The following is a 16,842-nucleotide window of genomic DNA, read 5'->3' on the forward strand; positions in this document are numbered from 1 at the left end:
GATCTTAAAAACTAGAATAAACCAGAATAACAGACTTTCAGAGCAAGAAGGCTCTTAGAGACTCCTGGTTCAAACCCCTCACTGCACAGATGAGGGAGAAGGACCCTGTCTCGGCTTCAATGGCAAGACCATGGACAGGTGGACCAGAACCCAGATATCCTCCTCCCAGGCTGGGACTCTGCCAACCAAATACTAGGTAATGTTTCACTTGAAATCCTGCACCCAGTTCAAGGTCAGGCGAGTCATCCCGGGTTCATACCGAGGACTGCAGACAGGCCTGGGGTACACGTGGCTCCCACGGCCCTCCACGCAGGGCTCACCCCGACGTTAGAACCCATGCTGGGGGCTTCGCCCTCCCAGGTGTGTGGGCTGACGAGGCTCCAACCTCACGTGGCTCTGCTCTCCCACTCCTGCCCGCCCCCAAACTCTGCCGTGGGCACAGGCCCTCCACCTGCACCCAGGAGTTCACGGCAGACTCCTCTCCCTCCACCGGCCCAGGACTGGAAGGCCCTTTCACCCAGATCTCCTTTTAGCTTTGGGGAACAGGGGAACGGTCACTCACTTGCGGCCAGCCAGAGGCTGTTAGTAAATGCCAACTGAAACGGGAGAGCTCCCGCGTGGAGGGGCTATAGGTGTGGGGTCCTTCTGCTCCTTTATCCCACAACATGGAGCACAGAGCGCCCAAGGGCCAAGGTACCAGGACCCAGCACCATGGGGGCTCAGTACATGCCATGACCTCGCCACCTCTGGGAGCCCTCCCATAGCTCCCTGCCCTGCACACCCTTGTTCCCACCACACCAGCCTCTTCTCAGGATCCCTCCTGGTCCTTTCAAATGCTATTTCTTTCCAGAAATCTCAAAAGTCAATCCTGGAACAAGCCTTCTCTGATGGCCCCATCTCCCATATTTTCCTCCTCGTGCACCCCTCATTGTCCCACGGCTTGTCGACATTTCGTCTCCTAACTGGTCTCCTTGTTTCTGTGTCTCCAGAGAGCTCCGTGGATGCAGAAGTCTGCCAGTCTTTTCATCACTGCAGCCTCAGTATCTGGTATACAGTAAATGCTCAATAAAAACCTGAAGGCATGACTGTTGTGTAGCGCCTGAGGTGATCCAGCAACACTTTGGGGGAAGAGGGTACCAAAACTTGACCTCGAGGGCAGAAGAGGCAGCCCCTCTCCCAGCCACAGGAGCGCCTGCTGTTTTCCAGGCACCCAGCACTTACCACGTGCCAGGTACTTGCATTCATCCTGGGGAAATCCAGCAACCCCACCCTGTCTAAAAGACGGGAGACTCAAGTTCAGGAGGATCCAGGATCTGTCTGTGATGTGCACCCAAGAAGCGGCAGAGGGGCTGGCCCGGTGGCGCAGCGGTTAAATTCGCACTTTCCGCTTTGGCGGCCCGGGGTTCGCCAGTTCGGGTCCTGGGTGCAGACACAGCACTGATTGGCAAGCCATGTTGTGGTAGGCGTCCCACGTATAAAGTAGAGGAAGATGGGCATGGATGTTAGCTCAGGGCCAGTCTTCCTCAGCAAAAAGAGGAGGATTGGCAGCAGTTAGCTCAGGGCAAATCTTCCTCAAAAAAAAAATAAATAAATAAATCAAAAAAAAATAAATAAATAAAAATAAAATTTAAAAAAAAAAGCAGCAGCAGAGACAGCCTTCAAAATCCAGGACTCTTCCACAAGCCACGCAACGACTGGGAGCCTGGCTAGGATCAGGGCACAAGGGGCACGCAGCATGGTGAAGAGGAGTCTGGACTTTATCTAGTAGCCAACGGAAATCCAGGAAAGACCCTTCGGAGGAGGGACTGACGTGGGCCCTGCGATCTGTGACATCCAGCAGCCAGACCTTGTTGGGAGTAAAGCCTTCTAGGGTACCTACTCCCTAAGAGACTGGTAAAGTCTCTTACTGCGTCTACTCTTACTAAAGTCTACTCTTTACCGCGAGTAAAGTCCCTGTCCAACAGACACTGGGCACAGGTCCTCTCCCTTGTGAGATGTTTCTAGAAACTTCCGGATGATCTCTTTCCATGGAATCCTCGAAACTTGGGCGACGGTTCTGAGATCATGCACTCAGTCACACTTCCCTTTTTTCTAACAAGGAACTGAGGCTACAAGTGCCAGGTCTTGCCCAAGATCACCCAGCCACAGCCAGGCAGTTATAGATCCAGGATCTAAGGCTGGGAGTATTGGTGGGGGAGCCTGGGAGCAAAGGGGCATGAAGGGTGCAGGAAGGGTGGGCTTCACTCTGTGAGGTCCCATGGAGCGAAGCCAAGGCCACAGGTGGGAGCTGAGGCTGCAGCTCATTTATCCTAAGGAAGCACTTGTGACAGTCAGAACTGCCCAAAGATGGTCACAGGCAGCCTTGTGAGGTAGTGAGGGCTCTGTGACTGGGTGTGTGCAAAAAGGGGCTACTTGGTGGGATGGCAGGGGATGCAAGCACGACATGCTGAGTGGCCTTGATGAGACAGCCTTGAAAGTCCCCTTGACCCAGAGACCCCCAGAGCCCTGCCCTGAGCCTCTTCTCCCTGCCTCCAGGGTCTCTCTGGCCACTGATGATCTGGGCAGACTCAGGAAGCCTCACAGACTTCTTCCGCTCCCACCAAGATGTAGGCTGGGGGCAAGAGACAGATGAACTAGTCTCCCTGCCAGGAACATGGGCCTCCCCACCGCTCTTGGTTCGAGGGGCTGCCTACCTATGCCATCCCCCATAAGCATAAGGCATCTGCCGAGATCCAGTTGATGCTGGTCCATGCACATGAGCAACTGGATACTGTGCGTTATGTATGTACGTGTGTGTTTTAAAGAGTTTAAATGTGCACTTCCAAGTGTTCCCCTCTTGGGAAGCTAGAGCTCTGGGAGGAGGATGGGGCCGTGCGGCCCTCATGGGGAGAGAGGACCAAAGAAGGCAAGAAGCGAGGACGTGGGGGGAGGCGGCAGGCCACAGGCAGTTTCCCAAGGAGACCTAGGCTGTAAAAGGAGTGAAGAGGCCTCCGTGATCCATGTGGGACGAGGCAGCCGCTTAACTCTTTCCTCCCAGCGTGGGAGGGCAGTGGAATTTCCCAACACATTCCTGGGCGCTGAGCCCGGCGAGGCCCCCTCCCACTCCTGGCTGTCAGCACAACTCAGGCCAGGCCCCGCTACTGAGCAGGGGCTGGCAATGGCCTGGGGGGCGGTGGGCTGTGGGAGGAAGGGAGGAGAGTATGGGGGCGAGGGGAACAGGCTCTGAGACAGAAGGGCCTCGGATCCCGGCTGTGCCAACCTTGGACAGTCTTGGCATGTGTTTACGAACATCCTCAGGAAGAGAAGTTTCCACATCTGTAAAGTGGGCAGAGTGCATGTGTGTGGTCTGAGATGATTGACAAAATTACCTTAAAGCCCTGGCACATACTAAGTGCTCGATAAATAGCAGATGAAACAAACCGCAAAACGGCCTCGGCTATAATGACACCACCACCAGTGGATTCACACTGAGATCCAGCCCCGGCCTTGCTGCTTAATTAAGATAAGACTCATCAGCTCTCTGAGCCTCAGACCCTGCATCTTCAAAGTGGAAACAATACCCTCCCTCTTGTGAACTGCAAAGTGCAGCACACCGGGAAACGTGTGCTCCTATCGTGGAAGAGCTGGGCGGAGGGTGGGACTGGGACTCAGGGCAGGAACAGGCAGGAGAGTGAGGGTGTGCACACACGTGTGTGCAGAGTACAAGTAGCCTGGGAGAGTCTCACCCTGCCCACTGCCAAAGGGAAAAGGTTACTGGGCTGTCTCCATCCTCAGCCGGGAACCACACACGGTCCTGTTCAAACCTGCCAGAGCTGGCGAGCGGCTGAGTGGGGACATGAGCTCAGGTCTAACTGCTGAGGCTACGGCCCTTCTGTTACTCCACGGTGCTGGTCTCCGGGTGGGCACCCCCAGGGCCCCTGGATGAATTCACAGCAGCCTAGCTAGCAATGGAAAAGAGGCTATAGTCCAGCTCTTTCTACTCCCGGTCCTGCGCCTCTTTCATTGCCTTCACCACCTACAATCTGCTGTCTTTTCTACAATACTTGTTAGAGTTAGAACAGAGTGCAGAAGGGGTCAAAAAGAAGTACACTTGTAGAAGTATACTAACAACAGAGAGGAGGAAAAGGGGTGGGGTCGTGGCTAGACAGAGAAGAAAGGTGGTGGGAAGAGGAGGGGTAGTCAGTCAACTCTCTTGATGCTAACCACCAGGGGGCAATGTTGGCCTCAGACAGCTTGGTTGTGTTGGAAGACTGTTAAGAGGAGACCCAGACCACAAAAGCCACAGAGATCCAGAGCCCTGAGTACTTCCTGGCTCCCATCCGAGGACAGAGGAAGAGGAGTGAGTATCATTAGCTGAAGCTTTCAACACAAGCCATGCCCAGCTGCAGACTCAGCATCCCTTTCTAGATCTCTTAGAAAATGTTTATCTCAAGTGCCAGTTCCAATTGATTGGGAGGACCGCCTGAAGCAGTGTTTTGAAAAGAATTCTGAGGCCTGTCCGGCTTCAGGGAAAAAATGTGGTGATTGATTAGTTCTGTCTGCCATGGGTGCTGAAAGGGGAGTTTCAGCTCATGTTCCATCTCAGTCATGATCTCCCTTCCAGGAAGCCTCTGCATGCCCCACTCTACTGCATCCTCCGGGCAACCTGGGCAACGAGCAGGACAAGAATGATGAGTCCTTTGAAGGGAAGGAAACTGATGGCCTTCGGGCCAGGGGAACTGCCCAAGGTCACATAGGTTAGAGAGGATAATGGGGACAAGCACCTGGGACGCCATCTCTCCTCCTATTACTATGCTATGGCCCCTGCCCCCTGGGGACCCACAGAAGTGCATTCTCAGCTGCCTCTGCCCCCAGGGGACTGTAGTGATGGCTTCTGCAGTAAAATCCTGAGGAGGGATGAGAGTTCAGCCATGTGAGGCTGCTAGAGGCCTCCCTGGCAGGGAGCTGCCCCACCGGGCACCTACACACCCCTCGCACACCCTTAGCTGCCCATGAACACACCCACCAAAGGAGGAAGTGGGGGCAAGTCCAGGTGAAGCTGTGTAACCAGTCCCAACTGCCAGCACCTACTCAGCACCTGCCAGCACCGGTGCAGCTCTCCCTGCTCTCTGACTGTGGGACATGTCACTCAGGGGGTCATGGCCTCCAGTCTCAGATGAGCCCATCTAGACTAGACCCTGGAAATGCTGAGTCGCCACCCCGAAAGGTCATGCCCAACAGTGAGAAGCACTGAACCTGGAGTCCAGAGTCTTAGCACCCTCAGGCTTTGGCTCTGCCACTCACCCACTCTGCGGCCGCAGCCAGGTCCCCACCCCACCCTGAGCCTCAGTGTCCTCTCTGTTCAATGAAGATTCATGGCCTCCTAATGCCAGTCTCTGGACCAGCCGCCTCAGAGCCACCCAAGCACCAGGCTTGTGAACACACACGGGCCACTCGCAATCCCAATCCCAAGCACACAGCTGGGCCCTGGAATCGACACTGGGAACCAGTTCCCCAAAGGGCTCGGAGATCCAGGGACAGAACCCAACCCCAGGCAAAAGGCCTCAGCTCCCAACCCTCAGCTCAATGATGCCCTTGAACAGGTTCTGGAGAATCACAGCCATTTTCAGAGCAGGCTGACAAAGGGTGGGGGGAGGATGTCCACAATCAGGGCAGGGTAGAGGCGGGAGGGAGGGGGGTGAGCCTCAGACTTTGCTTAGCAGACAGATCACTCATGGGGCAGGGCCACAGTCATCCCTGAACATCTGGTACCCCAAAAGCGCCCAGCTCCTAAGGGGTGCAGTCTGCATGCTGAATGAATGAATGTCAAAGCTGGGAGTCTTAGAGATCATCCTAACCCCCCTAAATGCTCATACGTGCTAAGCGGTCAGGCCGGTCACTGTGGGACCAGACCCAGAAGGATGGCAGCAGCAGCAAATCTTTCCTGAGTCCTGATCCAGCGCAGGCCCACCGCTGAGTGCTTACCTGCATCACCTCATTCACACTTGACAACCCCCAGGGGTGTGTAAGATTTTTAGCCCCATTTTCCTGGTGAGGAAATTGGGCCCAGAGCACCCAGGAAGCAGCAACCCAGGGCTCCAAGTCCCTTCTTCGAACTTCTCTACTCTGGTGTCCTCCCACCAGAGGGGTTGGGGGCTCCACCAGGCTCTGTGCCTCACAGCTGCTACAAGGCACCAACCCCTGGACTTCCGCTGCTGGGGCCCAGAAGCCCATATCTCCTGGCCTCTACCCAAAGGGCATTCAAGTCAGAGCTGAAAGGGGAACCTAGGACAAGCACCTCATTTGCCCTCCTGACCAGTGCTAAAATGGCCCAAACAGGCGGGGCTGGGGCTGCAGCCCTGAGGCACACCTGCCGACACCTCCTGTGATTGCTGGATTTGCAGGCTGCCAGAGGGCCCAGGGCGAAGTGCGATCCTGGGGACAGAGCACCGACATCCCAGAGAAACACCAGCAGGGGGCCTGGCTGGAGGGGTTGGCACACTGGGCCCTGTCCGCTCTCACCCAGTCCCAGGAGTCACCATCAAGCCGGGCAATTGGGTTCCCTTCCTTCAGAAGTTCACACTCGGCTCCCTCCCCAAAAGGCCTGTTCCCACTCTTCCACCACTGCAGTCGCCAGCTCACAGGCTCTCAGCCACTCTGCCCGCCCCGCCTTGCTTGATCTCCCTGGCTGTTCAGCCTCCCCCCACCACACCTGTTAGCTTCACAGCACTTGCTCAGTGCATAACTGCACACTGAGTTAGATACCTAATTACTGTCTCTCTTCTCCCTACTCCATCACTTTCCGTGAAGGCAGGGATGCTGTCTGTCTTGTTCACTTGCCCAGTGCTGGCAAATGGTGGCCACTCAATAAATGCTTATTCCAGAAAGGAGAGGGCCAGCCCTGACAGCCTAGTGCTTAAAGTTCAGCGTGTTCCACTTTGGCGACCTGGGTTCGGTTCCCAGGCACAGAACCATGCCACTTGTCTATCACTGACCATGCTGTGGTGGCAGCTCACATAAAAAAGGAGGAAGATTGGCAACAGATGTTTGCTCAGGGTGAATCTTCCTCAGCAAAAAAAAAAAAAAAAAAGAAAGAAAGAAAGGAGTAAATCCAGTGGGAGGCAAATGCAAAATTGAGAGTGAGTGGTCCCAATAGCCAGGGCTGACAGAACCCCAAATGGGCAGAGATCACTCAGGGTTGGGGAAGGTAGGGGAGAGGTAATCAGTCAGGGAGGATTTCCTGGAAGAAGAGTTAGGTTTTGAAGGGTGAATAGTTCAAAAGTCACTTCAAGAGAGTGGAATCTCAAAGGCAGAGGTGGGGCTGCCCTCTGCGGGAAGGGGACGAGGAGGGGGGTCAGACGGAGGAGAGCAGCTGGGCAGGGACCAGGCTGAGACACAACCACTGAGAGCAGAGGCTGCCTCGCCCCACTCCTGCCCACCAGCCAGAGAAGGAGCTAGAGGTGTCTTCTGTCCTGTGGGCAGCAACAGCTTAGAAAGGTCAACTGCCAGGTTCAGTCACGTACTGGCCCCCACAAAACCCTGGGCAGAAACACTGACAGGATCCCAGGGGGTGCAGGGTGTGTCAGGCCTTGGGAGGCCCAGCTGTGATCCCTCTGGGGGCTGTTCTGATTAATAAAAGGCACATAGATCTCATTTGGTTGCACAAGCCAACACCACAGTAATCCTTGTCCCCCAACCGCCACCCAACCCGTGTGGCCACCCCAACACCAACAAGGTACAGAGTGAAAGCACCAGCCCAGCCAGTACCGTCAACCAAAAACACCGAGCACCGTGCACTGGTAGAAAACACCAGTCTACACCACCATGACAGCCGGTGCCATCACCTTCAACTCCATCAACATGGATGCCATCACACTAAACCACAGTACCTTCACCAGGTTACAAGCGATGTCACCCCAAACCCAACCACAATGCCAGCACCTCCGTCACTCAGCAGTTACAGAGAACAATGAATGCCACAGCAATACCACACAAACCCCCACCCAAATGCATTACACCAAGCAGCGCGACAGGACACATCATTAGTACAAAGCCCATATCCCACAACAGCCAGCATGACACAAACAGCAACACACCCTAACCCAGCATCGACACATGACAACAATGTCCCTGACAAACACACTCACAACAGCATGTCACGGTCGCCAGCCCAGCAAACTCACAGCAAAGGCCTTCACCACCAAAGCTACCAAAACTCGGACCCAACATCTAGCATTGCCCTTGTGCCTGCTCATCCAAGGGTCACAGGGTGACCCCAACCCAGAGCAGATCAGAGCAGGCCCCACAGGGGCTCTCCATCCTAGCACACTGGGACTACACCAGGCCCGATCTGGTGCTTGACCCCACCTGTTCCTGACCCCATGCTGTATGACGTCAACACTGACCACACCCCACGGCCACAGCAGATCAGGAGCTGCACAAAGTAGTTTCCCTCTCAACACTCCTCTTGGTCCCTTTGGGACTTACCTTCTCCACTCCACCCCACCCCCACCCTGATGTCCCCGGCCTCTTTCCACCAGATCTGTGCTCCCATCCGTTTCCCTCGCTGACTCTCACTAAGAGGTTCCAGGAGACCAGAAGGGTTCTAGTTTTAAAAACCCCCTGACAGAGGCCAACCCCCTGAGAATCCCAGTAAGAGAGCCCAACACCAGTGCTTGGGGTAGAGAAATGCCCCTTCAACCCTCCATCCCTCCACGCCTTTGAGACAATATCCAGCCCTCACTGACCCTGCTATGGCCAGAGGAGAGAAGGCCTGAGGTCTGGCAGTGGAAGGAGACCTTGGGGGTGACCACTTCAGTCCCTCTGTGTGCAGAATGGGGACAACCACCCCATCTTGCCAGCCTCCTGGTCCCTGCTGAGCAGATGCTCCTCAGCACCTTCCTGCAAAAGCTGACAGGACACCAGCTACGGCCCTGGGGCTTTAGGGCCGTGTTATCAGAATGGTATAGTCTGCTAGGGCCGCCATAACAAAACACCGCAGACGGGGTGGCTTAAACAACAGATTTTATTTTCTCACAGTTCTAGAGGCTGGAAGCCCAAGATCAAGGTGCCAGCAGGGTTGGTTTCTGGTGAGACCTCTCTTCTTGGCTTACAGACGGCCACCTTCTCATTGTGTCTGCACATGGCCTCTTCTCTGAGTGTGGAAAGAGATCTCTGGTGTCTCTTCCTCTTCTTGTAAGGACACCAGTTCTACAGGATGAGGGCCCACTCTATGACCTCATTTAACCTTAATAACCTGCCTATAGGCCTTATCTCCAAACACAGTCACATTGGGAGTCAAGACTTTAACATACGAATTGGGGGGGCGGGGGGGGGAAGCAATTCAGTCCATAACAGGGGGAAAGGCTCAGTGTCGCACCCACACCTTTGGGTTGGAAACCTTCACCTCTCTGAGCCTGTTCCTTGTCTCTAAATCTGGGATGACGGCACCCAATTCACAGGGTTGTCTGAGGATTAAAACGAGAATGTAAAGCAGATAGAAAGCTGGAGCCAGCTTGGAGGAATCGTTCAGTGACATCATATGCGTAGCATGAAATTGGCCCAGTGAGGAAATTTACATCACGGAAACTGGCAAACCCTAAAAGTCAGGGCCCCCCCCACCCCCACCCCAGAGCCAGTATTTACCCATTTATCAGCACATCACTGAATGCAAGGCAGAGTAAGCACAGCGCTTTCCACTCGGGGCTGCCAGACAGGCAGACAGACAGAACAAGGGAAAAGGAGGACACCTCGCTGTATCTTTCTCTGCAAAACTGGCAGAGGGAAGGAAAACACTCTTGCTGTAATGGATGTAGCCACACTGCAACATAATAGGTGGTTCCCGTGACTCTACACCTTTGTCCTGATTCTTCCCCACCCCCAAAATCTGACCTGGTAGAGTCAAGACCACCCCCAGCTGCTCCCCACCTGCACGCTCTCGCCCACACCCCTGCCTACAGTGTCCCTGTGGTGTCCCCAGAGCCCTTCACACCTGGCAATCAGGGCCCCGCTCTGGGGTCTACATCTTAGAGTGCATCGCTCTGGCCCTCCTCCTAGCAGTTCCCACCCCACCTGGAAACAGCAGCCCCCTGTGGACCCCAGATGCCCTCCCTAAGTGGTCCTGAGCTCGCCTCCAGGGCCCGTGCAGGCCTCTCCCCAGGGTCCATCATCCACGGGACAGCTGCACAGTGTGAGTGCATGCTCCCAGGCCCATGGGGTGACCCAGCATGGCAGTCTGTAGTGGAAATAGTGGACGGAGCTTGGGCACACAGCTGGGGGCATCCACATCTGTGTGCACGAGGCCCCCCAACATGCAGCTAGGGACCTCCATTTGTGCTCTCGTCCTAGCCTCAACAATCCGGCCATCCTCTCTGAGCCCATTTCCTGTCTGTTCTAGGTTCTAGAACGTGGTTCCAGAACGTGAACTTTCAAGGTTCTAGACCAGGCAATTTGGCAAGGATGATGATGACCCTTCAAAGCCAAGGTCCTCATCTCTTCCAGAGTGGCCCCCATCAACATAAAGCATAGCCAGCCCTACCCCTATAATAATTTGGTATCACATTTAATCATGCAAGTCCTTATGACAGCTTTGGTGATTCTCAAGGTACCTGATGCCGTTCCAGTAAACCCTTGTATTTCCATAATGTTCTCTGATTTTTATTCTTAACCAACCCTTGGGGGACAAGGATGGTGCTACTATTCCCAGTTAACAGATGAAAAAACTGAGACTTAGAGGTATTAAGTTATTTCCCAAGGTCACACAGCTAATCGCTCCCTTGAGGGAAAAAGTCTTGACTCTGCATGGGTGCCTACCTCTTCCCTTAACTGGATCATCAACTCTTTTGCGGGCAGGAATAATGTGTTGTATTTCTTTATCCCTTGAGGGGCTACAAGGCAATAAAGATACAGTTCCTGGAAGGGTAAAAATTAGGTCCCTCTCTTTTTTTTTTTACTTGAATTATAAGAAATTGAATAGAATTTGACAGTTGGAGCAGGTAACTTCAGGTCTTCAGCATTTCTCCCCATTAGGAAGCCAAATCCAGCCAGGAGGCAGGGGGTTCCTGCAACCCTGAGGGAGGAGGGGGGACCCAGCACAGCTGCTGGGAGAGCTGAGCTGTCCCAGAGCTGAGGGCGCTCTGGAGAGGGAGTACCACCCCCCAAAGATGTCCACGTCCTAATGCCCAACCCTGTGAATGCGTTTACAAGGCGAAAGAGATTCTGCAGGTGTGATTAAGTTAAGGATCTTCAGATGGGGAGATAGAGGATCCTGGATTATCCGGGTGGGTTCGATGTAATGAGTAATCCCAAGGGTCTTTATAAGAGGGAAGCAGGAGGGTCAGAGTCAAAAAAGGAGATATGATGATGGAAGCAGATGTCAGAGCAATGTGACCACAAGCCAAGGAATGTGCACAGCCTCTAGAAGCTGGAAAAGGCAAGAAAATGGATTCTGTCCTAGACCGTCCAGGAAGGAATGCAGCCTTGCCACTGATTTAAGCCCAGAGAGACCCATTTTGGACTTGTGACCTCCAGAACTCTAAGATAATAAATATGTGTTGTTTCAAGCCACTGAGTTTGTGGTAATTTGTTACACCATAGGAAGCTCATACAACCCCGATTCAATGCGTAAGTGAAGAACCGAGCCCAGAGAGGAGGAAGTGCCCAGGGGTCCCTCATCTGTGGGGAAAGACCCAAGGAGAAGCAAGGCTCCTTTCTTCACCCTCAATGGGCTTCCAGTCCCAGGGAGAACCCACCTCTCCTGCGGTTTATCATTTCGCCATCTTGATTATCATTTGTAAGGGGGAAACATAAGAAGTTACGTAGAAGAATACAAACTCATGCTAGAAAGTTCCAGGGGAGCAGAGTTCAGCTCAATGAAAGGAACACCTGCGCTGTCAGATGTCCAAGGGGAATGAGCCCCCCACCGTGGGAATGGATGTTCTGTCCCCGGAGGTAACAGCTGAATGGGTACAGCATTTTCCAGGGATGCTAAGAGAAGCTTTCTTACTTTGCAAAGTTAGAGCAAAGGATAGCCATGAATTCATGATGAGAGGCTTCCAGATTTCTAGAATTCTGCCACAGTGAGAACGAACCTCTGGATGCCCCTGCAGTTCTAGATCTGACCCTACCCTTCCATAAAGTCTGAGACCTTACGCCTGTGAGACATCTTAATGCCATCTCTCCGCACATCCTCAAAGCTTCCTGATGTTTGCACGGACTCAGAGGAAAACGCAGGAAGAAGACTCTTCCCCCGGGAGCCCTGAATAAACTATCATTTCTAAACAATTCTTTTATTATCAAGGAATCTTTCCAGCCAGCCTCACCCAGACCACATCTCCTAGAGCAGGGGAAAAGGCTGGAGGCTCAGGAATGCATCTGTGGGCCCTTGTACCGCAGACAGAGCCCACCTCTGTGAACTTTACACCCCAGCGCATACTCTTCCACCTCAGCCAAGCCAGCGTGGGAAATGGGCTGAGACGTCTAACGTTACAGAAAGAGGGCTGTTGTTTTTCAGCGCAGGGCAGACTTCCTCCCCTGGTGCACTGGATGTCCTTGCCGGGGGCCAGGGAGTTGCTCGGGCAGCTCTCCACCAGCTCGATGCCGGGACCCGCTCCTCCCTCATGTCCACGCCAGCCACGCCAGGCCCACTCTGCCAGCCAAACTGACTTGGAAAGGACACACTGGTTTTGTTCCCTCCTCACACCCCTGCCACCTCCCCTCCCACCCCCTGGGCTGGTTCCACACTCAGGTTCTCAAAGTGCAAGCAGGAAACTTGCTTCTCTCTCAGAGCCACTCAGAGAACACCCACCTTCCCCAAAGAGGCCAGCCCCCTGACTCTCGGGGGTGGAGTGTGGGGGGGGGGAAGTGGGAGAAAAAAATCATTCCATCATTTCACATTTGCCTTCAGTGGGATCCAATGAAACCATGAAGGGTGCCTATGCTCTGCAAAGGACACAGGCAAGATTACAAGGCATTAACCCAGGCCTGGGGTGATGCGCTGCTTCTCCAGGGCTGCAGGCAGAGACCAAGAGCGCAGCCCATTAAACCCTCTGGGATCCAAGAACTGGACAGATATTTGGCCTGGCCTCGGCTGAGAGGCAGTAAAAAGGTTAATACTTCCCAGTATTTGTCTGAAGGAAACAAAGATGCTCACTCAAAAAGACATCTGCATCCCAAGCTCACTGCAGCATTATTCACAACAGCCAAGACATGGAAACAACCTAAGTGCCCATCGGAGGAACGATGCAGAAAGAAGTTATGGAGTGTATATATAAATATATAATGGAATATTACTTGACCCTAAAAAAGAAAGAAATGCTGCCATTTGCAACAACACAGATGGACCTTGAGAGCATAATGCTAAGTGCAATAAGTTTGAGAAAGACAAAGTCACATGATTTAACTTACACATGGAATCTGGGGAAAAAAAAAACACTCAGAGATACAGAGAACAGACTGGTGGTTGCCAGAGGCGGGGGGCATCAGAGACAGTAGTCAAGAGGTACAAATAACTCCTGGGAACGTAACACACAGCATGGTAACTATAGTTAGTAATACTGTATTGCATATTTGAAATTTTTAAAATAACTTTTTAAAAAAAGCTTAAGACCACCCAGCAGCTTTGGAATCATGCTGCCTATTCAAATGCCAGCTCTGCCCTACGCGAGCTGTGTGCTGTCAGGCAAGCCACTCAGGTACTTCTGAGCCTGTTTTCCCTTGTGAAATATGGCACCAGTAATATCGATCCTGCTAGACAGAATGGACTACAAAGGATGTATGCAAAGTGCTACTCAAATTGCCCAGCCTGCTAAGAAAGCTTAATAAGTGACACCTTTAAATATATAGATTAGTGGACCATTGAGGCTCTGCCAGGCCTGGCATTCTGTAGTTAACCTGGTCAAGATACTTCAGCCTGTCCTTCCCGGTTACCCTGCAACCACATGAAGTTAGATTTTCTAAGTGATCTCCTTTCAGACCACCCCACTCAAGCCAAAAATAAAATACAATAACAAATAAAAAAAACAAGAATTAATAAAAAACCAAAACTGAACCTGCAATTTGGGTAAGCGGCCGCAAGGTGGCAGACTTCTCAACCGCAAGGTCTCTTGTAAGGTCAGGTTTTGCCTGAGGATTCAGTGGTAATACCTCTGCTCCCGAGACACAGATTAGTAATCAACAAATTTTTACACGTATTCATTAAAAAAAAATCTCTTTACTAAAATAGCAACCTTAAATAAATTGAATTAATTGCTGGGTGTGGTCAAGTGCTTAATCTTATTTAATTTTAAAAACTAACCCATAGAGGCTGGCGTTATGACCCCCACTTTTGGAAATAATGAACGGAAGGCTCAGAGAGGTGCGTTGACATGCCCAAGGCCACACAGCCTGTATCTCTTAAAGGAAGGAGGATGTCAGTTAAGAAAAAGCACCTCTCCCCTTTCTGCCCTGAATGTTTGCCCTCAGCTCTGAGTGGCTCCTGTCCCAGATGCCCCAGGCAGTGGCTCCTCCAGCCCTGGTGGCCTTGGTGTTATGAACAAGACACCAGCTGACTGCCTCGGTGCCTCTCAGAAGGGAAGTGACATAAACCAGGCTGCTGTGGGGTCTCCAGGGTCTGTCCATCCCTAATCTAAAGGAGGTCTTTTCTTCCCTTAATGAAGAGGGCTCTTCCCTCCTTTCGGTCCACGGGATGAGTCCGCCTTAAAACGAAAGTTCTGAATTACCTCTGGCGGGCTGCCCAGAACACCTCCCTACCATCTGAATAGAGGTTTCACTTGATTTCTTCTATCTCATTCTAAGGGAAATTCCCTTTCTTGCATTTTGGCTATGGGCAACTATAACTCCATTATCCAGTGCTTTCCACCTGCATTTTCTCTTCTCCCCACCCCTCCAGCACCCTGATGAAGCTGACCTTCTGGTGGGAGGAGAGACAAGAAGTCATCCACACATCAGTGAATCAGGCATCATCCTGATGGCAGTCAGTGAAGGGAAGGAAATAGGCCAAGTAATGTGACTGAAGCAGAGGCGGGCAGGGATGGCCTGGGAAGGCCTCCCTGGGGGGCATCAGAGCAGATTCTTCAGACTTGGATCTGACCAGCCAGACCTCCCAGGGGGGGGCAGCTCCATCTTTTCCCACCTCTATACTGGCAGGCCAGGTGCCGCGGCCACCACGCCGACTGAGCCTGCACACTCCACATCCTGGGAGACCTAACTGAGCCCATCACTGGACGGGCCCGAGGTGGCTCTTCCAACCAGCATATCTCACAGATCAGCAGGGGCTGTGGCACTGTCCGTCCTGTGTCCAGTCACAGAGCTAGGAGAAACCCAGACTAGACCCCAGCGCCAAGTCTCTGGGCCTCAGGTCAGAACCCGTTCTGCCCCATCAGGTGGAAGAGGCCTACGCTCAGATCTTGGAGAGAAGCCCTAAGTAGCCCCAGCCTCCCCGGGCCCCTCCCTCTCTACAGCATTCTTGGGAGGAAGCCCACCCCAGGAGACGTAAATAGGGGGCCTGGGTGTTTGGGTCCTGCCCTCTGCCCCAAGGGAAGCCCATCCTCAGGGCTCAGCCTGGTCCAGTCTGTCAGTCATCAGTACAGAGGGGCCTCAGGTGCTGGGGTTCCATGCCAGCTGCCTGAGTTTTACCTTATCTTTGTATCCTCTACTATTTTTTACTTAATATCTGTTCTTAGATCCATTCATTTTTTTCTCCTTAGACTTATCCTTAGCAACAAGTTATGTGTCCCAGCTCTATTTTCCCAAATGTACACTTAAATAAATAAATACTTAGCTATTAAAATGAAATTACCTGATTCACCTGCCACCCCAAATCTACAAACAGCCCGTCCATGCCACACTTTGAGACTCCGAGCTCACTCATCCACACACTGACTTTATCCCAGCTGCTTTTCTTTGCTGGCCTCAGTTCCTCCCCGGGAAGGTTCTGGAACAGTAGCATCTGAGGTCTTTCCAACCCAATGCCTGGTCTCCCTGGGTCTGGCACCTTCACTGGCCAAGGACCACATCATCCTTGTACTGGAGCCTGTCTTGATTCTACCACGAATTCACAGGTTCCATATCTTTAACCAACTCCCATCACCCCTCTCCAGCCTCCATGTTTGGACCCAGGCTCCTCTGCAAGGCTGGAGGCCATTATGCCCTGGGCCTACACCCCCCTGGGTCTTCCTTGTTCATCTTTCCACTGACCCTGCTCCCACGCACACCCGGCTAGCCCTGCATCTGGCTGGGCCACCCCCCCCCCCCACTTCTGCCCCGATCCCCACTCTCTTGGCCTCTAGCCCCCCCTTGCCCTATCAACAATGGTGAGGCATGGGGGTACTTCTCAGGAACTCAATTTCTCTGTCTCAAATTGAAGTTCTTGGGGCCTGGGCCCAGTTTTCAGAGTCTATGAAATCACATGCAAATTTTTTTGTTTTGATTTTTTTTTTTTTGGGAGGAAGATTAGCCCTGAGCTAACATCTGCCGCCAATCCTTTTTGCTGAGGAAGACAGGCCCTGAGCTAACATCCATGCCCATCTTCCTCTACTTTATATGTGGGACGCCTGCCACAGCATGGCTTGACAAGCGGTGCCATGTCTGCACCCGGGATACGAACCAGCAAAGCCAGGGCTGCTGAAGCAGAACATGAGAACTTAACCACTGCACCACCAGGCCAGCCGCTGCTTTGACTTCTTATATAAAGAGAGTCCACACAGTCTTCACAGTCCCTAATAGGGGCTCTAATCAAAAAAAGACTAAAAGCCCCAGGAGCAAAAGGTCTGTGAGGGCCTTCCAGCTCCCAGTTCTCCTGCTCTATACACTCAGGACACACACATTCCACTTGGCCACACCTGGACCAGACAATGGGCGTCAATG

At 52.8% G+C, this 16,842-nt stretch overlaps 1 protein-coding gene across 5 annotated transcripts in view; it reads right to left on the bottom strand.

The window, feature by feature from the left end:
* The window catches only part of PPARGC1B (PPARG coactivator 1 beta), a 125,692-nt gene that overhangs the window by 67,220 nt on the left and 41,630 nt on the right, over positions 1–16,842 (bottom strand). The gene's annotated exons all lie outside the window — the stretch shown is intronic.

The sequence above is a fragment of the Equus asinus genome, chromosome 9, assembly GCF_041296235.1.
Source record: "Equus asinus isolate D_3611 breed Donkey chromosome 9, EquAss-T2T_v2, whole genome shotgun sequence".
NCBI lineage: Eukaryota > Metazoa > Chordata > Mammalia > Perissodactyla > Equidae > Equus > Equus asinus.